The sequence below is a fragment of the Syngnathoides biaculeatus genome, chromosome 21 (assembly GCF_019802595.1).
Source record: "Syngnathoides biaculeatus isolate LvHL_M chromosome 21, ASM1980259v1, whole genome shotgun sequence".
Taxonomy (NCBI): domain Eukaryota; kingdom Metazoa; phylum Chordata; class Actinopteri; order Syngnathiformes; family Syngnathidae; genus Syngnathoides; species Syngnathoides biaculeatus.
Genome location: NC_084660.1, coordinates 4,566,811 through 4,588,218, shown reverse-complemented (window position 1 = coordinate 4,588,218; position 21,408 = coordinate 4,566,811). Strand labels below are relative to the sequence as shown.

General features: G+C 45.7%; 2 protein-coding genes across 7 annotated transcripts in view; one reads left to right on the top strand and one right to left on the bottom strand.

Annotated features, from left to right (window-relative positions):
* focad (focadhesin) overlaps nt 1-21,408 on the bottom strand; it is a 369,017-nt gene that overhangs the window by 200,674 nt on the left and 146,935 nt on the right. For 5 of the 6 annotated variants that reach the window (XM_061808831.1, XM_061808830.1, XM_061808832.1 and 2 more), the window contains one exon: nt 10,221-10,343. The gene's annotated coding sequence lies outside the window, so the exon portion shown is untranslated. Of the gene's footprint in view, nt 1-10,220; nt 10,344-20,787; nt 20,911-21,408 lie in introns of those variants that run through there. The other variant, XM_061808835.1, reaches the window with a different exon arrangement.
* The window catches only part of pcdh7b (protocadherin 7b), an 84,077-nt gene that overhangs the window by 11,370 nt on the left and 51,299 nt on the right, over nt 1-21,408 (top strand).

Sequence of the window (21,408 nt, the reverse complement as noted above, 5' to 3'; positions counted from 1 at the left end):
TTCAAAGAGCAACAAGAATTTGCCCCGAGCACCTGTTTCACCCGTCGACATACAATTTGGGGGATGGGGCTATAAAAACTGGGTGCAAGCAAAGGTTTCAAGGACGGACCCTATGCTCGAGACTGAACTTTTGGTTTCAAACTGCCATTTTGGGGGCATATTCCACAAAAAAAAAAAAAAAAACAAAAACAAGCAACTCTAATTCAAGGCTACCAATACAGTCTTCGTACCCCCCTGAAAAGGTGTCAACGCCACAAAATTTGAGCGGGGTATAATCAGCTAGATCTAAAGAACCAGGTCAAAGATTGGGAGCGCCAGACGCCTTTCCCACACGACGATGTACATCTTGGGCAATTAGCTTGGATAAATATCCAGCATTTGCAGGTGGGACCTTCCTGTAAAAATCTGAACATTGGGTTGGGTCCAGGTCTGAAGCTGCCTCTGGCAAGTCACTTGAGCTGCAGTCCTTTTGTCATATCTTGAATACCATCAACACCCATTCAAGTACGGAAAGAGGGATAGCGAGGGGAGACCAAGATGACGGGATCGTGTGCATGAAGAACACACACGTTTGACACGAGCGACCTGATAGAATTCCGCAGCAATTTTTCATTTGCTTTCCTGCATGATTCCAAAGGTTGCCGAGCCCCAAGGAAGCCTCGCAGCCGGCGCCCGCCTGCCAATTTTTCAAAGTTGTCATTCCCTTTCTGTGCGTTGCCGTGTGTCGCTTGCACAAAGGCCCTTCTCCCACTGCTGTCGCCATTGTTGTTGTCATTGTGCTGATGCAAGGTAAACACCGTGTCGCCCGCCCCCTACCCTTTCTGTTGCCACAATGCATCACTTAGACCTTTATGTAGCAGACACACCGAGTCAGAGATGACGCGTATTGTTTCCGCCGGGGGCCCGCGTTTTCGACAGCATATTTGAAGGATCGCACGAATGCCTGGAAATATGACTTGTGTGAATAAGCGGCGACGGCTTACAAAATCCAAGGACGAGGAGAGTCGACAGTTCATCAGATTCGGGATAAAGTGTCGCTGCCTTGCCTGGTAATCACATTTTCCTCTGCCGCTCTCAGTTCTCAACATCCCCTGTACCTTCTTGGTACTGAAAAAAAATAATAATAATAATAACTGCCGCACCTACGCTGAAAAGAGCGGAAGGCCGCTGCGTTCAACCCGTCCAGATGCAAGGATAACTTTTAGAAATGACAGAATCAGACATTTACATTTGCGTGATCTACAGTGGTTCAACAAAAGAAGCGAGGTTTGAGATTTGGGGTGGTCAAAACTGGCTTTGGACGCGTTTGCTTTTGTGTTCATTTCGCCAAACAGCAGCGACGCGCACGTCGAGCTCAGAGCCCACAATCGGCAGGTTTGAAGCCGTGTGGCTGCCAATTAGCTCCGGAAGGTAGCAAATATTCCCCGGATGCCTTCCCCTCGATGAAAACTGTCAAGGACACACCCTTGCAGGGGGTTTGAATTAACTACTGGAAGCGCAACAATGAAGACTTACACAAATACTTTCACAGCCTTTGCAGCAAAATGACACCTTGGCAAACACCCTCCTTTTTCATTTCCAGGACGACGAGAGCAAAACCGCCACCGGTCGAGGCTGAAGGAAATGTACAAAATATTTGCCCACAAAATGTGGTGAGCCTGTCATCCACAACAGCAAGCGCACACTCAAAAATGCATTTCATGAAATTGAAATTCCCCCCCCCCCCCCATTTGCTATCAGCATCAGTTTCACTGATTGCCCCAAAATTTGGTGCACGTCTGTTATAAGATTAATTTCATGCCTAAAACTAAAGAAGTCGACCATTTGCGTTGTACGTGGACAAAGCGCCATCATTTTTTTCCCAATTTTTTGTCAATTTTGGAAGACGGTTTGGCGAATTGCTTTTTTCTTGCAAACACAATCAGATGTGGGCGGGACAAGTCCGACAGTCCTTCCAGGGGGGATTCACCTCACAACTGGCTCGGGGACAAACCCGCTTGAATTGCTTGTGCGTTTGTTCTTACAGCGGTCTTTTTTGAATTTCTTTACTTTTTAAGTCCTTGATGCATTATTCCCAATTGGAAAGGCATCCGCGATGTTGCATTCTACCGACTGGCCGCGTTTGTCCTGCCTCCCGCCGCAGTCGCCGGCTGATCTTTACCACGCAGCCCGTCACACGCAGTCCAGTCCTTCCTAATTAAACTCTGTTTACCGCAACACACTTAAAGCAGACTCTCGACTAATTACTAGGCACGGGCGCCACCGAGGCATGTTTGAACTCTCCCAACTCTGTTGACATAACGCTGAGGCCAGACAGAAGAGCGGAACCCGAGTCATTCCCCCCGGAGCGTCCCCCTACCCCTTCGCCGCAGCCACGTCTGGCCTTGTTGATTGCGCGTACTGGTCGATCACACTGGAACGGCTTTAATTAACAGCTCCAAAACATTGTTTGCGCTGTGCAAAAATCTGGTCGCTTCCAGAATGGAAGGTGTAAAAACGCAAAAAAAAAAGAAAAAAAGACCAAACATGTTTACTCGGTGGCATGCGGTAAACATTTATTTGCTAAGCTTAATTCAAGGATGGCCCCTGCCACTTTTTCCAGGTTTTACCCGTGACATCAGATCAGTCAACATTTAGTTTGAATATTTTTTTTCTAAATGGAAAGTAGAGATGTTTTTTCACATTCAATTTTTTTTATGACAATTTTTAAGCAAATTACACTAGGACAAAAAAAAAAAAAAAAAGTCAAAAGTGTTCAGCTTTGTCTAGCGAACAATAATAAAAACAAAACCTTCTTGTAGGTCTTACGACAGTGGTGTGATCACACATTTGCACGTTTTCTCTCATACGCTTCAACGCGGAATTTTCCCCATGCAGCATCCTGATTTAATTAGTCAGAGGTGAGGAGCGTCGAGATGAGGGTCACACTTGCCATTCCGGCCCAAATGGAGATGCGTCCCGAGAGACGTCGCTTGTTGCTAATTTAGGGCAGCTCCTGGGTCATTATTTCATCATGGCCCAGAACGGCATCTGGACTTTTGAACGTCGAGCGGCTCTATCGTTTGAATGTGGATATTTTTTTTTTTTGTTTTTTTTGTGTGTGAAAGCAATATGATTATCGTGAGATACTTGCCAGAGGGAGGTTCGAGCAGAAGTACCAAATAATTGCTCCAAAAAAAAAAAAATAAGAAGCGACTAAAGTCAGAAAAAAAATACGATATAATCCGGAGAAACAGATACTTAAAAAGAAAATGTATATATACAAGTGTGCGTACATCTACTTTGCTTTCCCCCATAATGGCCAACTGTGCCGCTTCTTTATCGAAATTTTCAAAATGAGCATTCATACATAGACGGTATCAGGTATGGATTTCCAGTAATGGCAGTTACTGACAACGCTCGGCGCTCCCATCAAGTCGTAATGGATGTGGGGGCAAGGAATCGATGTTGGATAAACACCAGACCTTCCCGTTTGAATGTTATTCAAACAAGCGCCGGGTGCAATCTATGACGGGAGCGTTTATAGAGAGCACCTGGCTCCCCGGCGCAGCCTCGTTCCCCCAGCCTGTCTAGACAGCATCGCCATCACTGACATACAAGCAACCTCCTGGATACAGTCACAAAACTGCATTCAATATACAGCCTTTGAGCTCAAGAGCATGCGACTTAATTCTCACAAAGCGGGCGCGCATTCGCCTGTGGATGTAAGCGGCGTTGTAAGACACTTTATCGGCCTTTGAATCCACGAGAACTCGTTCTGTTGTGATGTTTTCTTTACGTTTACAAGAGGATTGACAATAACTTGCAGGAGAAGCACCTCGGGGAGCACCATCTGTCTGAGCCAGAGCAATCTAGCTTTTTTTTTTTTTTTTTTTTCCCTCCTCAGTTTTACGTGACAAGGAAGATAGCAAGGCGGGGGGGAGGGGGGGAGGGCGTGTCTAATGGTAGAAAGTGTGCAAAAAGTCACCGACTACGACCTCGGAGCACTTTTTGAAGCCACCCAGGTCTGTTTAAAATTAAAGCGGTGGTACTTGAACAACAACAACGCCCGCCAGAGACTCCTCTTGTCCCTCCCGCAGTCACAGACACTTTTATTAGCAGTGAATCCTGCGAGTTATGCGCAGGTCCGAACGAATTCCACACCTTGAAACAAATTGCAAGTGGAAGGAAGGTGACGTCCCGGAGGGCGGTGTGGACGTGAGGCGGCTCGACAAAAGGCTTTTGATTCCTCCCACTGATCACTAATTACGCGCTAAAAAAGCTTGCTGTTAAAAATAAGCACAAAAGGGACCAAATGTGGTGGTGGGAGGGCCTAGTCGCAATACATATCTTTTGTGATAAGATGGAAGTGACACACACACATGCACACATTCCACTCAACAGAATGTGATCCAAAAGATTTGCAATGCATTGACGAAAAGCAATTTGAAGCTCCCACAGATTAGCTGGTTCCCATGTGGCCCAGTAACCGATACTCCAGAACTGAACTCGGTAATGCCCCGACGGCCGATCGGACCAGAGTCTCCAAGGAAACGGTTGGGAACACACGTATCCGTATCAATCAAAATCATGTCGTGGCCGTAAGGTCCTGTTGTTCAAGATCGCCAGCTCACTCAAATTGAAACGACTAAATTTGACTTGTAGTCTATTACCATCCATCCATCCATCCATCCATCCATTTTCTACCACTTTTCTGGGTCAGGACACGTGGGAAGTAGCTTCATCAGTAATTCCCAGACTCCCCTTTCCCCCGCCACTTCTTCCAGCTCTTCCGGAGGGATCCCGAGGCGTTCCCAAGCCAGCCGAAAGACATAGTCTCTCCAGCGTGTCCCGGTTCGTGCCTGGGGTCTCTTTCCAGTGGGAATGCCCGGAACACCTCAGAATCAGATGCCCCACCTACCTCATCTGGCTCCTCTCAATGCGGAGGAGCAGCGGCTCGAGACTGAGCCCCTCCCGTATGACCGAGCTTCTCAACCTATCTCTAAGGGAGAGCCCCGGACACCCGGCTGAGGAAACTCATTTCGGCCGCTTGTATCCGGGATCTTGTTCTTTCGGTCACGACCCACAGCTCGTGCCCGTAGGTCTTCACTAAACCACAAGAAATCGTGGTCAGGGTGACGCCCAAGCCAGATACCACAATTGCAGTAAGACAGCAGGCATCCAAACCTTAAGAGCAGAATTAAGTGTTCCCCTCTGAGCCACAAAACCTTCAAAACCGCTGTGGTGCAATTTGAATTATGAACGTGACATCAGCTGCCGTTTGTGGTAAGACGTGCTTGGTGTCAAGTTTTACACGCGACGCGATGACAACATGCGCCTGGGAGGGCGTGTCCGTCCTTTTGAGTCTGCACTTGCCGTTTGCGCCGGCGTCTGCCGTCGACACGCTTTTGACTCGGATCGACGCAGAGACGCCGGCCAACCTTTCGATGAGTCTCAGGTTGACGCTTGAGCGAGCCGTTTGGTGCGAGGTCGAAGCACTCAGTGAAGCTACGCTGGAAGTTGAATGGCGAAGAGATGGAATGCACAAGGAGGTTGCTCATTTCAGAACTTTTATGATATCAAAACATTCGGTCGAGTACAGCAAAGACGCCGATCAAAGGAAGTACTCCACACGTTCGTTTTTTTTTTTTTTAAACGCCACACACCATTTCCACGTTAAGCAATAGGTTGATGGGTGAGCACAGAAAGAGGATTAAATATACAACACACTTTGGTGCATGAGTAAGACTGCTCTTATTGTCTAATCAACGCATCATTTGGACTTTTCCCAGTTTTTCAGGTAGAAAAAAAAAAATGGAATTTTTGTAATGATTTGGTAACGAAGACTCGGGCAATTATGTCAGAGTGTTGACGGTTGTTTATATGTGCCCCGTGATTGGCTGGCGACCAATCCAGGGAGTAACCTGCTCCCCTCTGATAATATTGCCAGATGGCGAAGCTCTTTGACCAACGTGACATTTTAAAAATTCCATCGACTTGGCTGAATGTCATTCTTGATTCATTTGTGACTTCTCAGGTAAAGCCCAACGAGCCAGCTCCAATTCTGGCATAACTACGTGAAGTCAGTTCCAAACGTTACCGTTCCAAAACGCACTCAATGATGGCGGCTGGTCTGTTCCTGTTGCAGTATGTTCGTTTTGTGGCTACTCCAAACCAGACAAAAATCTAACTTTGCTCCGAGTTTCATTCAACGGTACAGAGGAAGAAGGTATCCCAGCTTGCTTCCAACACAGGAGTACGATAGCGCATCTTTTTGTTTTTAAATCCTGACATTAAAATGCTTCTGGCAAAGCTCACGTATGCCATCTCTAGTCGTAGACATAGCCCAAACACATCCTTTCGGCGACGCAATGTTGCATCGGCTCAGAAAAGTCCAAACGAGGTCGCGCTCCTCCAAGCTCTTCGGCTCAGCCTTGTTTCCTGTCGTTGTTGATAATAAAAAATAATAATAAAAAGAAAGTACGAGCTTGAAAATAACGGCAAACAAAGCTCTGAGAGGGGGAGAAAATTCATTTTGGATTCATAAATTGAATCTATCTCGTAGGGTTTTTGTGGCGCTTTCATTAGGCCGGGATAATGAGGAAACTCGCGTCCGCAGCAGAACGAGGCGTGCTCATTTGAAAGCACACCGCAGGCTTGAAAGACCACATGAGCCTGTTTGCCCCGATTTGACAAAGTTTAGGTATTTAATCACTTTTTTTTTTTTTTTTTTTGAGCCGGCCACATTGTTTTCCTTGGTTCTTTTCATGTCATGCGCTTATTTTGAATCCAACAACAACAAAAAGAAAAACTAGCAATTTTAACTGAGATTGAAGAATGGTTACTTTTTTTTTTCTTTTCTTTTTTATCTTCATGGCTTCTGTTTTACTTTCAAAGAATTGGACTGCAGTGAACAGCTTGACGGCGAACCAGCAGCATAACGGACGATCGCAGAAGTAGTCCAAAAGGCAGGCGAGGCTCCTTTAAGACAGCAGGGTGGCAAATTTTACCATTTGATATATTTAAAAATTTTACTCTGTCAATAATTAATGGCCAATTGAAAAGTAGTAATTTATATTTTCGCAGGTGATTCACGTATACCGTGCATTTTTTTTTTCCCAAAATCCAATCATCTGTATGCCATTTATAGTGCTTATGGAAAACGGCAATTAGGGTTCTTTATTTAAGGTTTATTAAATATAGGAGATTTATAAACGTATCTGTGGATGGATCTACTTTGCTCGGAATTGGATTCAAATTTTTTTTCTTCAAATTTTTCCCATTCAGTCAGGTCTTGTTTTGCAACCAAAGCCGATCAAATTAAAAACATTTATATCTTTTAAAAGAAAAAGTTGTACTCATACAGTATTTTTTTTTTTTTTACCCCAACATACTACGCATTTGTCCTGGAAAGGTTTTTCAAAAAAAAAAATATGGACTTTGTTCTGTCAAATCTTGAAATTAGGGAGGTGTTTAATTCAGACAGAATTTTGAGGTACACATGGTAGGTAGGATTGTAATACATTCAGGAAAAAAAACTTCTGTCGGGTCCTTGGACACTAAACAGCGTTAGAGAGTCAGTGTAGTAGCACATGTACGGCACTAATTGCTCCTAAAAAAAAAAAAAAAAAAAAAAAACTGCTCATGTACCCATGACAAGAGCTGGCAAATACACGAATCCGAGCCCAGCGGTGAAGTCACACTTTCAACTTCATTACTGAGGAGGTAGACAGATGCATTAAGTCACGCCTGCATGTGGAAAATGTGCCCGCATCAGCATTTTCATCCATACTGGGCCTTTTTAATGAGGGGGGTTTAAAACTACGCCGCATTATTCAATTACGTGCTGGAGTAAAAAAAAAAAAAAAGTCGAGTTTTTCCCCCCGCAGTGGCTGCTGAAAACAAGAAGATGGAAAAGCCGTCCAAGACGAGCAACCTGGATTGACACACGGTGAGGATGATGAAAGGGGGGTGGGGGGAAGGGGCTATTATCGAAATAAGGGCAATGTAGCGGAACGTGTACATTCAGCAGCGGGCGGCTGAATAATTCGGTGCCGCCTACGCACGGCACCTGCATATGAAAGCAGAATGATAATATAGCATTTCTGCTGGACTGGCACCGCACGCATTAGCGCTGATGACAGTTGTTGAATTGCAAATGTCCTCAACGGCAAGCTCTTGCTTCAGTGGATTATTAGAGCGGCTATTTTGCATTTGCTTCGTTTCCCGGCGTCACAAAGGCTCGCTCGCAAAAGGGCAAAGGCGACCGCTGTTTAAGTAGCACCGACAACGACCGAGCGATGCCTTTACAGACGTGTTCCCGGACACAGTCGAAAGGTCCAAACCATATTGTTGTGATACATGTTCAGAACTGAAAATGGCGGGGGCGGGGGCGGGGGGCACGACAGCAAAGACTACCCAATTGACCCTGAGCTCACAAAGTTGGCCAAAAGAAAAGTCGCCAGTTGGTGTTTGCTCCTCAACAATAATCTGGACTCAAAAAGCCGAAACGGAGGGTTGTCGTGCGAGGCTCCCCGAGCCGGATGAGCATACAAATAGCTTTTTTTTTTTTTTTTTTTTTTTGGCACGTTGGAGAGAGAGAAAGGCAGGCGGGCAGGCTGGCTGGGATTGCGCGCAAAGTCTTTTCAAATCCTCCGAGGAGCCGTCACGTGCAGAGTGGCAAATTGATCACGGCATCGCGGCGAGGAGAAAGAAGAAGCCGGAGCGTACCGACATGTCGGAGGCACAGGAGGAGCAAGCTGCGGATTCACCATCCGGCGAGATGAGGGAACACGGGCGTCAGGGGCGGGCAATTTGATTTTGAAATCAGAAACTCACTTTACAACACAAAGCGGTGAAGAGTTGCTATCTTGGAGCTATTTATTGGCCCTCACAGTTGAAGTTGACTGATAAAAACGGAAGGAGAATTGTCCATCCGTTGAAAAACGCCTGCTATTTTAATGCTGACACACAATGCAAAATGCCATAGAAAGGTTCTGCAAACTGCCGGACGTTGCACTTGAGCAATGGATGTTTGGACACAAACGGTGGCGTTACATGAGACAACAGATCCAGCACACTGCCCATGTCCCCACGGTAAAAGGCGTTACTGAAGCTTACCAGGTCAGTTGAGAACCGTATTATAGTGACCCCCGGTGGCCAGCGAGCACAAACCACAAGTAGTACAACCTGCTGGAATGGATTAATGCCACTTCCATTCATTTCAATTAGGAAAGATGATTTGACATTTGCTCAGTGTGGATATGTCTATATATTTTCAAGTGCAAATGTGTTTGTAAAATATCAAATCACAGAAATTCATATTGTTCAACTCATTCAGCACCCAAATTCCTTCCATTTTACAATAAAATCCCGAAATGGAGCTATTTTACAGGTTTACCCCTCCTTTCACATTCCTTGACCTGTCCAAAAAAAGTCAAGCTTCACGTCTACATTTCAACAACTCAATCATGTCCGCAGCATTTCCGTTGAGCTCCTCGGCATTCAGCATGACTTGCATATTTGTTTTGTTCATATGTGCCGTAAATAAATGAACTCAGGACAAATGCATTTTTCAGAGAGAAAAGAAACAAAAAAACAAACCTGCTACATTCATGCAATAAACATCGTCTTAGTCATGTAAATGCCAGCGTTATTTTGCTGTTCAATTTGGGGCCAGAGCCTGCGAACGCTTGATGACATTTTAAAACGCTCCACCCGACATCTTTAGAAGCAGACTTCGGGACCCAAGTATTACCCCTGAAAACCTCGGAATATTTAAGGCTGCACAGATAGCCTGATGAGTCCTCGCCTTGCCTTTTATTGCATTTCTTTTTCTTTTTCCGGCAAAGAGTGACCATCTGGATAAAGCCTGCAGGATTTAGTCATACATCCAAAATGGCAAAAAGAAAGTAAATCTGCCACCCAAGTATTAGGTGGAAGGTCAGACGAGCGGCGGGCTTAAGCCAAACAATCTGCCGCTCCGAAGACACACAGCAAAACGCCGTTTTTAAACCTGCTGGCGCTGGCCCCTAAAATATTCATCATAAAATGCTTTATATGACAGGCTGTTTTGTTTTGGTTGAGTGAGAGCTAAAGCCTTGGCGAGATGACAGCGTGTTTTATGTCAACTGTTTCAATAGTTAATCAGAGGGCTTGTTGCAGAGACAGGCTTCGCTTTTGTTGGGCATTACCGGAGAACGAGATTGAGCGGAAGGGATCGGGCGCTGCCGTTACCTTACCTCGAATGCGCTGCCGGCCGTAGACTTGTCCGCCACACCCCGCCGCCATCTGTGCCGGACTTCAAAGTTGACGCTATTCTGTCGCGCCGGGACCTCTCTTGGAACCTCCGATTCCTGCCGAGTCTGGGGAAAAACATTTTGTTAATATTCCTTGTATACCGTACATATCTCTGGAGTGCCTGCCCACATTTCAAGTGTGATATGAAACAAACAAATTGTGAATGTATTAATAACTGGTTTGCATAATACCTACAGGCAAGACAGATAAGTAGTTAGCATGTTTGCCTCTCAGTTATTAGATGCTGAGAATTGCTAAGATGCTAACTGCTCACGTGCGCAAAATGGAATTGCTGTCGTCTATTCTAGAATATTTGTCAGATCTTTAATGACGGTAAATTAGGAGAAACAAATGCATTACTATCAAGGGGGACTACTAGACTACTACTGTCTCAGCCTCAGAGGTGGAGAGTCCAACTGGCAATCCAGTAACTGACTGAAGGGAAGACTCGGGTCCACGGTTTTCACTGCCTTTCGGCCACAAACTATCAAAGCGCAGTGAAATCCACCATGGCTCGAGAGTACAAGTTTTCGGTGGGATTTTTCTTCTTCGTCGGACAGTCTTGCGTGTCGGGGGGTTGTCTTGAATCCCACCAAATTGTTGACCTGGAAATTGGGAGAAACCACAGCTGGCGTTGGGAACCTCTCCCATCAGTCTCCGGAATGACGCTGTGACTGAATCCCCAGCAGTTGGCTACTAGTCGACGGTGATGGTTTAGCACTTCGGGTCTGTCGGTTGTTGCAGTTGGAAAAAGGAATCGCGCCTCCCTCTTCCCTTCTCCTGACCAATTAGCAATTCCCTTTCGAGTCACAATGACGTGTTTTGACAGCTAGCATTTCTTTTTTTTTTTTGACATTGCACCCCCTGTTTTTGATGGCCTTTAATCTCACCCCTCAAACAAAGGCAGGCCTTTCGCGCAGCGTATTAGATAAAAAGATTTACAGGCAGAACTGTTGTCTCTTTGACCTTGGGTTCCCCGTCAAGAGCGGGGGGCCTCGTTACCAGCAAAGCGATGTCACCAGTCAGATCAAACTGCATGCCTGAATCCCATTAGAACACCTGATAACGTTACGACGGGCTGGAGGAGAAAGCGACGTGGACATTTCCCTTTTCGGGTTTTACGTCACACTGTGAGTAAAAGCTTCAAAACAGGTGAAAAGATCCCGTACGCTAGTATCTTAGGAGAAGCTTAGCATCACTCAAACGAATGAACAGAGTTGTAACACTTCATGCAGTTTGTTCCTGAAAATTGAAAAGATCGACCAAAGGGAACAACACCCAAAGATTAGTGAATGAATTTATTATATTACTTTAAATGTTAAATACACCTTCAAGTATGATCTTAAAAGATGATACCGTTTCATTCTTTTTACATTACCTACGAAAATAAGACTGATTTGCACTTTAAAGACAACAAAAAAAAAAGGTCTATGATCTAAAGAAAACTCACCAACATGCAAATGGAAAATTACTGCGAATAGGTGAAGGGTTTACCGTCGTTACTTTTTGCAGAATATCTCCTACTGCTAGTTTCATTTTCATTCCGTCACGCTAGCTATACCCACCTCGGCAGGTCAAGGGTACATAAAATGGTGTTCAGTCACTTTCTGCAGAATTGACAACAAAACATTACATTCCTTTTTGTGCCGAGTGCTTTATACACACCGTGTTTTCGAAACATTTCCTTCTGTCAAGTTTGCGACACCAGGTAAGATTCCACCTCTGGCGCTCGACGCGCATTTAAAAAAAAAAAAAAAAAAAAATGTTCCAATGTCAACAACAAGAAACAGGGAACGAGCTTCTCGACACGCTGCCTGCAGTCAGTCGCGGCGAGGTTCAAGGCGACGCGGAAAGCATCTCATTGTATTAATCGCATTTATGCGCGCAAGTGACTTGGCTTTTTGTTGGCGGATGCTCTTTTTCCACCTTGTGAAGAGGCGTGTTCTGGGGGAGAGGAGTGACTGATGTGGCAGTTTTGTCCTCCAAAGACGTTTAACGTACACAACTCAGACCAAGTTAGAAATATTGGGCCACAGGGCGGAACTTCAGGGTGAACGTAAAATTCACTACAACCTTTCCAGTTAAATAATGTTCACTGACATACTTGCCCGGCTGTTCAACGCTTCAGTATTTGTTGCACTGCTCGCTCACGCACTTATTTTTTGATAAGATACAGGAGGCAGCTAACCGCAGGCTTACTTGCTTACTTCTGGCAGACCCAACATTGTGACCTCAAGCAATTAAAAAAAAGTCAGTTTTTCATCATGCAGGATGTCCTTTGTCAATTTGTAACGCACGGCCCTCCGCAACGTAGCCCAGGCCAACGCAATGCTGATTTGGATTGACTGCAATTCTTGTCTTATCGTAGATTAATTAAAAGATTGCGATCGAGGGGCAAATAAAAGCTGCGGTCGTTTATTCACCGGATCAAAGTGGCTCCAAAAGCCCGAGCGGACCACGTGGCTAAAATGTGGAATGTGAGATCACTCACACTGGACACACACAGTCGCTCGCACGCTCCATAAGCTCCTTTTGTGATCCCCTTCCATGTCTTTTTCTTCATCTTCCCCCACATCTTTTCCATCTCATTCTTTTCATCGACTTTCATCTACTTTGCCGTACCATTTTTAAGCCAACCCACTCCGCCCCCCCCCCCTTCCTCCATCCATCCCCAGCGTCTCCTCACTCTGCCATCTCGTTCTACAGATGGATTTTTTTTTTTTCATTTTTTTATTATTATTCAGAGAAAAAGAAGACGCCTGCTTTGTCCGTGTGCCGGATGCTAAAAATCTGACCTATTTTGGCTGAAAGACTGAGAGGCATCCCGCCCGCCCCTATTTTACCAAATCAGTCAAGCAATGAAAACACGGGAAAATTCTCCTTCCTCATCTTCAACCAAGTTGGAGGGAAGTCAGATGACCTACAAATGAAACTGGTTGTGATTGTAGACCAGGGGTGTCAAAGTTGAGGCCATGTTGTTATGTGTGTGGCGCCACAAATGCATAATTGCTGCTGCTGATGTCATGCAACAGCAAAAATCACCGTTCATACCTTGGTTTTACATTTACCGTTCATTCAGTGACATGGAAATAAACCGAAAGCAAGTTTAAATCTTTTCTCTTTCAACATTTTATTTTTAAGAAAGTCCAAAATCAATTGCCCTCTTTTTGGGAAAAGTGCAACAATCGTTTCACTATGTGACAGCTCAACATCCGTAGTTTGTTTTCTTTCAAGAAAGTGCAACACCAACTATTTTGCGTTCCCCCAACTCCTCCAAACGTCAAAAGCCTCGCGAGCCAAAGGCGCGCCGTGATTTGGCTCTCGGCCTCCCGACCGCCAAAGCGAAAGCTCAGCTGTCTCTGTTTGTTGCTAATCTGGCCTTGAACGGATCAAAGCACAACTCGATATGAATTTGGAAAATGAACCAAAGGAATGCTGACAGGTGGTCATGTGCTGAGCTACAAGCAAACGGTATGTCTGAAATTCAATACAAAGACCGTCTTTGCAATGAAATCCTATTTAGCGAACACTTATCGGGAATACTTCCAGAGGGGGAAAGTACATGATTAGCCAAGACTGATCATCCAGTCTTTAAATTAACTTTTGCATATTGTGTGTGTGTGTGTGTGTGTGTGTGTGCGCGTGCGACCCTTGTAATAATGACGCTATTAAATCCTTCACTTAAGCTGACTTAGCCCCCCTCCCCATTCACGGTCTTCCATCTTTCGCACTACGCCTGCCCTCCCTCATCTTGCCCACCACTCACTTTCTTCCCAGGCTGCATTATTAGCGCACATTGCGCTCTCCTGCCTCTGCAGAAGCCATTAGGCAAGATTAGCAGAGGAAGAGCCCGGCTTCTCGCTCGCTCTAGTTCTCCTTTCTCGGAGCTGGCTGTAGCCGCCATGCGCACTGAATGATCACCATCCATTATAGGGGCCTTATTGTGCTGACACAGGCAGCTTCAGATGCTGGTCCTGGCCATTAAGACACTCCCTGGAAAAGGTGCGTGCGCGCAAGCGTGCCCCATGCGAGAAGACGACGTGAGGTGCAGAAGCGATTTGCACGCAAAGAGACGTGACGGAAGAACACTGAACAATGATTTGTTACGCATGCAAAGCTATTTTGGTCGAAGTCAGCCAATCAATGGGCAGGAGGGAACGCAGCAGAAAAAGTAAAAAACAAGGACCGACAGCTCGTGACCAAAAGAACAATATCCCGGATACAATTGAGTTTCCTCCGCAGGGTGTCCGGGCTCTCCCTTAGCCATAGGGTGAGAAGCTCGGTCATCCGGGAGGGGTTCAGCGGCGGGCCGCTGCTCCTCCGCATCGAGAGGAGCCAGATGAGGTGGCTGGGGCATCCGATCCGGAGGTGTTCCGGGCATTCCCACCGGAAAGAGACCCCGGGGACGACCCGGGACACACACTGGAGAGACTGTGTCTCTCGTCTGGCCCGGGAACGTCTCGGGATCCCCCCGGAAGAGTTGGAAGAGGTGGCAGGGGTCGACCCGACCCGGAAAAGTGGTGGAAAATGGATGGAGGGATGGAGAAAAGAAGGAGAGGTTTACAGTTTTCTTGTTCAAGAAGCAGAACTTCAGTAGTAGTGTGACTTCTTTGTAGGAAAGTACAACAATCAATTATCTGCTTACAAAGGTGGAAGGTCAACTGTTTCTCTTCTCTTTTGCAAAGCACAATGTTTTAGCCACTATATGAAAGTGCAAAATTATTCTAATTTTTTTGGGGTGGGGGACCACAAAAAAAACCGTGTTTGTGAAAAGTGGCTTCCTTTTGAAAACAGCGACAAAATGAAGCAAAACCACCAATTTACTTGTTAAAAATGCATGTCATAACACTAAATGTGCATTTTTTTTTTTTTGGATACAATATTGAATAAGAACAGAATTATCTCTGCTCATCCATAAGAATTAAAAATATAATTACGTCCCTGTGCGAATGAAAAATAGCAAATGTGAATGTAATGCCCACGCACAAGTAGCAGAATCCAGTCAGGACCAAGTCCTGCTGTGAAGAGCAAAACGCACCAATAAGAATCTGAATACACAATACCATTTGAAACCTCATTTCGCAACGCTACACTTCCAAATAGATTTGGAAAAATCCCACCTGGAAACAACATCCGCACAGAGCAAAGACAGCGAACGTCGGGAACTCGACGGATTCGTGCGTGAAACATTCACAGCAGCGCAAGTCGATGTAGCGACTGCAATACGGCCAAAATTCCCTGTCCGGGTATTGAAACACAGCGCTCGACTTGGATTTACCCCTCGTTACTTCCTTTTGCTTTTTGAACTTGTATCCGCTGCCCCCGAACTGACGATTTCGCCCGGCGAGGTTTGGGGTGAGGGCGAATCAAAAAAACATTTTAACCAAAAAAAGTCACGCACAGTCGGTAGGGGGTTAAACGCCGCAAATTGGTGTGATTTTTCTGGAAGTGGGCGGAAGGACTTTTTTGGAGTCTTAACTTTGGCTGCCCCCCCGCCGTCTGTTTCCTCCGTGCTTTGCTGAGCTGCATTTCAATGAGCCTGTCCCAAAATGCACTCAATATTCCTGATAAATCTCAAAAATATGATGGTGTAGGACGGCAGAAAAGTCCTATTGCTTTACTCTTTGTGCGCGTTTTTATTCATTATCCACCACGCCGCCATCTTTCGTCACCCGGGCATCATCTCCTCTTCTCACTTCATATGCGACCCCCCCCGTCACCTCTGTGTACTCTGGCATATTGGGGTCGCCAAAGAGGATTACAAATAAGAAAATGAAAAAGTTGCTTTCGTGTTGAATTTCCAGTCTCGGTCCACGTTTGCTTCCGGCGGCCGCAGCCACAGAATTTCAGGTTGATCTGTGAAACTGTTGATGGGAGGAGATTCCTTCTCTCCCATGACAGACATGTCCAAAAGTGGTTATGGGGCAGCTATTTCTTTTCCGTCAACATCTCTTCTTCATTGGGATTTTGCACAAAAACGGCTGGCACGGGTGCGACAGACTTTTTGTTCATCGTCCGACGGTCGTCGGCATCTTTTGCACGGAGTTCAGATGCAAAACGAGCTCCAACCAAAAGGGCCACCTTGCTGTTCATTTTTCCAGCGTGGGCCCTTGAGACACGTCCTTCCACTTTCATATGTCCGTCATTCAAACGGGCAACTGTCAGCATCCCTGACAAATCTCCAAACTGAGGCACAGTCGAATGACAAGCAGCTGTGAGGTCCCATCGCTTTGCACTTTGTGACTGTTTCTGTCCATCATCCATCCAGTGCACCGTCTTTAGTGACCAATATCAAGCCTGTAGCTGTACATGAGCACATCCTGTGATTGAATGTCCAAATCCTCTTGCATCTTCGTTGCCTTCCTACTCCAGACGCCCCCCCCCCACCCCATCACCAGTGTTGTTCTGGATCCAGCCTCCTCCTCCTCTCTTTATTTGCAATCTATTTTCTCTCCTCTACTCAACCTTCCCTTCAAGCCAATAGTTCCCGCCGCTATCTCCTCCACTTCTGCCCTCGCCAATCTCTCTTCACTCAGCCATGCTACTCCCCCTTTTTGTTTTCCCATCCTGCACTCACTCTCTCTCTCGCTCTCTCTCTCTCTCTCTCTCTCTCTCTCTCTCTCTCTCCCCCCCCCCCCCCGCTTGTGTTTCTCACCAGTCAATAATGAAAATTTGCTCGCTACCTTGAATGGATTATGGTGGCCCGGGGTAGTTTGTTTGAAGGCGCAGTGGTGTCAAATGAATAGGCCCGGGCCATTTTCTACCTGCCGCAGACTCTCAGCCTTCCATCGCGCGCAAACTTCGAACTATCACTGGTCCACGTGAGGAAAACACGCTCGGTCGCACTCGTGATCAATGACGGCGCATCAAGCGTTTTAGCACCCCTACCCCGCCCCACCTCCCCCATCGCTTCTCCTCACCCGCTTCCCTCCGGTCATGTATTATGAATGTTGCCTAATTACACAGCCCCGAATGCTTCACACGGGCTGGCACGCGCATTTGTTTGCTTTGTATCTCTTTGCCGTCGCTCTTGTATGCAAAATCCTTGCGCGATTTCGTTGTTTGTTCTTTTGGCGCCGCCGTGCTGAGATCAAACAGCGAGCAGATTGAGGCGCCATCCGCGGTCAAACCTCAAGTTGATACAAAACAGGAAGCGCGAGAGAGGAAGGACAAATGCTGTGTTCAGGGCTACTAAAGGAATCTAATCCAAACAAAACATCAGCTTGAATTAAAAAAGTGAAATGATGTACCCTTATTATTATTATTATACTATGGCATTTCCATTCATTTAAAAGATGAAAGTTGATTTGTATTACGAGTGCGGTCACGGAAAAAATTCAACCCTCAAGTCAAGTACCATTGTCTGTCATACTGCAACAAAAACTATGATTCATAAGAGTTGGCATTTGTCGTCCAATTTCTTCCCGTTGGATCACTCCAGGAATTGCTCGGAGCCGGTGACTCACGGAAGCCATCAAGCGAAGCCACGAGTGGGAGGACATGTTGAAAACGCGGTCAAGCTCTGACTGACAGCTGCGTCGCCTTAGCAGAATACAAAGGAGGGGAAATCAAGAAAAAACATTTAAAGAGGCGAGCAGTGATCAACGGTCCCCTCGCGCCCCCTTTTCACGGCGAGTCCCCAAAATAATCATCAGCTGCCACGTTCCGTCCACGTCGTACGGTGGAGTCCAAATGGAATTTAGTGGAATTTCGTGTTGCCCATCACTCCAGGACGCCTGCTTCTTGTTCAATCTCTATCGTCGGTCCACGGGATTTTCTTCACGCATATCCAATCTGTCCTTACGACTTTCCAGAGCTCTTTTGCATGGAATTAGGAACCCCAAATAGCTACTTCAGACCAAAATGACACATTTCTTGTCCAATCTCTGGCAAGGGTCCTTCAGACTTTTTCCCCGCGTCCCCTCATTACACATCAACGGAATTTCCTGCTGTTCAATGAACTTTTCGGAACTTCTCAGTTCTGTTTGCGAGCAGGATATAAGTTTTAGTTCTTGAGCACGGTGAGGCGAAAAAGGCGATTTCAAAAAGAAAATAAACGTAATGATTTCAAGCATGCAAAGAAAAAAGAAAAAAACAACTTTTCCAATCTTCCGGATCCACTTGACAAATGCGTAGCGACGGGCTCGTTTCAACGCTGACGCGGACGGATCCGGAAACCGGCTGCAATCCAAACGCGCCGCTGCCCGCTTTTCCGTGTCACATCCGTTTAAACGCCACGTCAATCTGCTGCCGAATGTACCAATGTAAGCTTGCGTCGTGTTTTTTTTTTTTTTTTTGTGTGTGTGTGTGTGTGTGTGTGTCCACGCTGCGTGGGCGCATGTAATTGTGTGCCAAAATGAATGCGAGTCTGTAACATTACCAAAAAACAAAAACAAAAATGCAAGAATTTGCATATTTTGGAAGGAGTTGAACTATTTTACCACAGTGACTTCTTCCCTGCAAGAGGAAATATTCTTTTTTTTTTTTTGTGGAAAAGAGAAAGGCTGCAAAATGAAAAGCATCTCTGACTGAAAGCCCGTGAGAGGAGCTTTGGGGGATCTGATTTCACAGCCGCTAATGAGCATTCAGCACTGGTCTCCTCCTCCTTCGCTTCGCCAGCTAATGCGTGACTGACAAGCCGCGGCTATTTTTTTTTTTTTTTTTTCTTTCATTTTTTTTCCAGGGCGGGGGCCTCGGGATTGAATGGGCTCAATTTAAAGCGCTCCCAATGTACAGATCGTATCATCAGGTGTACATAGTTTGGAATATTTGACAAAAAAGGGGGCGCACCTCGATGAGCTTGAGGTTCCAATCCTGAGAGATGATTCTGGCCGAGATGCGGCAGGGTGGGTGGCAGCATCGGGCAACGTTACGTTTTGAGTTGATTTTGCCAGATTGCTGGGCTACCCGCGTCGGTTGCTTGCTTAAATTAGCCCAGCAGGGACATGCTGGTGCCAAAGACAATTGTTTTTCATAGACACTTTCGAACATTATTTCTAGCCACTCCACACATTCTCATTAGTCTTACAACCAACGGATCAATACGTATTGGCTAAAACCATGCTCTGTCTGGGGGTGGATCGGTAGTCTCTGTTGTGGATGGTTATTGCTAATGATCACTGGTCCCAAACCAGGAATTCTGACTTACGACCTACGACGGTACCAGTTGAAAGCATTTAACGTGCCTCGGATGCGAAGTACGACTGGCCAAATTTCCGTTTGTGTATTAGCTCCCCTAAGCCGATAAAGGGACAGAGATCCTTTGAAACTGTTCCAAGGCAATCCCAAAGCTGCCGTGAGCACATTCGGCAATAAATCGGCCGGGGATTTCGAACCCAGGTTGACCAAAAACAAAGCCGATGTGGTGACATTTTACCGGATGGTCCGTAGGCATGAACTAACCCGATTGTACCATCAATTTCAGAAATAATGAAACCTGTCCGGATGTACAAGTATTCCCAAATGGTCTCTGTGCAGGGAAGATTTTTTTTTTTTTTTTTTTTTTTTTTTGCACCCCTCAAAGACGCAAACATAACTACTAAGTAAAACCAAAGTTTAAAATTTCAACAAAATCATGGCTGGTGTTATTTTCCATTTGTGTGTGTACGTTTGTTTTTGGCTAATTGTTAGTCTCTGTGGGAATATTTTACATTGTATTGTTCATGGATTGTTTTTTTTTTTTTTTTTGGAGGATATCATTATGACAAGACAAATTTTCCCCATTGTTTTTTTTTTTGTTGTTGTTGTCGTTTTTACTTTGCAGCTCACAATAAAGCCACCGCTAAGCCACAACGAACAGTCAGGGTCACTTGCAAAGATCCTGCACGGTTAATCCAGTTCAGATTCCGTATCTAGGGTAAACCCTCAGAATCCACGCTTGCACTTGAGACCAACGCAACACACATGATGAGTCTTGCCCAGATGTCCCTTCAACAGTGCAAACAAAAGTGGGCAAAGAGACTGGGTGCAAATACACATTTGGTGGAGTTCACGCTCTTTTCTTTTTCTTTTTCAACTCGGCAGCAGTGTCACTTTCCTAAATGAGGAATTTGTCCAAGACCAAAGAGAACCTCGAGCCAGCATATCTCCATTTTGCAGTGCAATGCGTTCAAACGGAAATCCTATTTTATTCATGTGGATTCCGGCGGTCTCTCGCTATCTCCATCGCTCCCCTTCCCCACCCTTCTTATTGGACCTCCTCCGCCTGCTGCTCTCTGCAGCGAGCGCGCAAATTAATTTTCAACTTGTTAATTCTCTTTGAGGGAGGGGGGGTGGGTGGGGAGCAGCCCAGCATGTGACCTACAGATGTGAAAATCCCCCCAACCTGATCAAATTTGAACAAGATTGCAAGACCGGTTGAGATCGACCGGAACGGAACGGAACGGAACGGAACGGACCAACGGCTGCAACCGAACACGCCTTCGGGTTGAAGGGTCGTGTAAAGGAAAGCGGGAATTAAACAGACCTCGTTAGCAGCGCGAGGAAAGAGCGACAGGGGCATTTACTCACAAGTGTGCAGGGCAGATACCGGCTCCTCCAAGGTCTTATGTGGCATAAAAGCGTAATGTGAAACGTACCGCTAACCTTATCGCGTGGATTTACGACTCAACGAGCCATTCATCTCTTTCGCTACCTTGTTAGTATTACGCCTCAGCTCCAAAGTATTGCGATAAGCAGAGCGGGAGACGGGAGAATTAGGGAGTGGAAGTGAGTGTGACGGATGACTCGTGGGCTAATATTCCTGACAGACGGACATGAAATGGAAAAACCCCCCAAAAATAAAATAAAAAGAGTCATTAATGAGGAGGTCGATATCTGGAGACATTTGGAAGGACGGCTTAATATACCAGTAGTACAATCACTATTAATTGAAGCCACTGTGACACGATGCACCTTGAATATTAAGACTGCGCTTAGAGAATACAAATCTGTGCTTTACGATTCAATTAAATGTACTTCGCTTAAGTTAAAAAGAGTACTAAATGTTTGAAAACAAACAGCATTTATCGATTGCAAATGCACCAGAAATTGCAGCATGCGCTTAATGCCACAAATTCTTAATAATGTGGTCGTTCCTTTAAGCATTGAAAAGCTAATTGGTGCTTTAAGCTACAGCTGCATCAGCGTCAT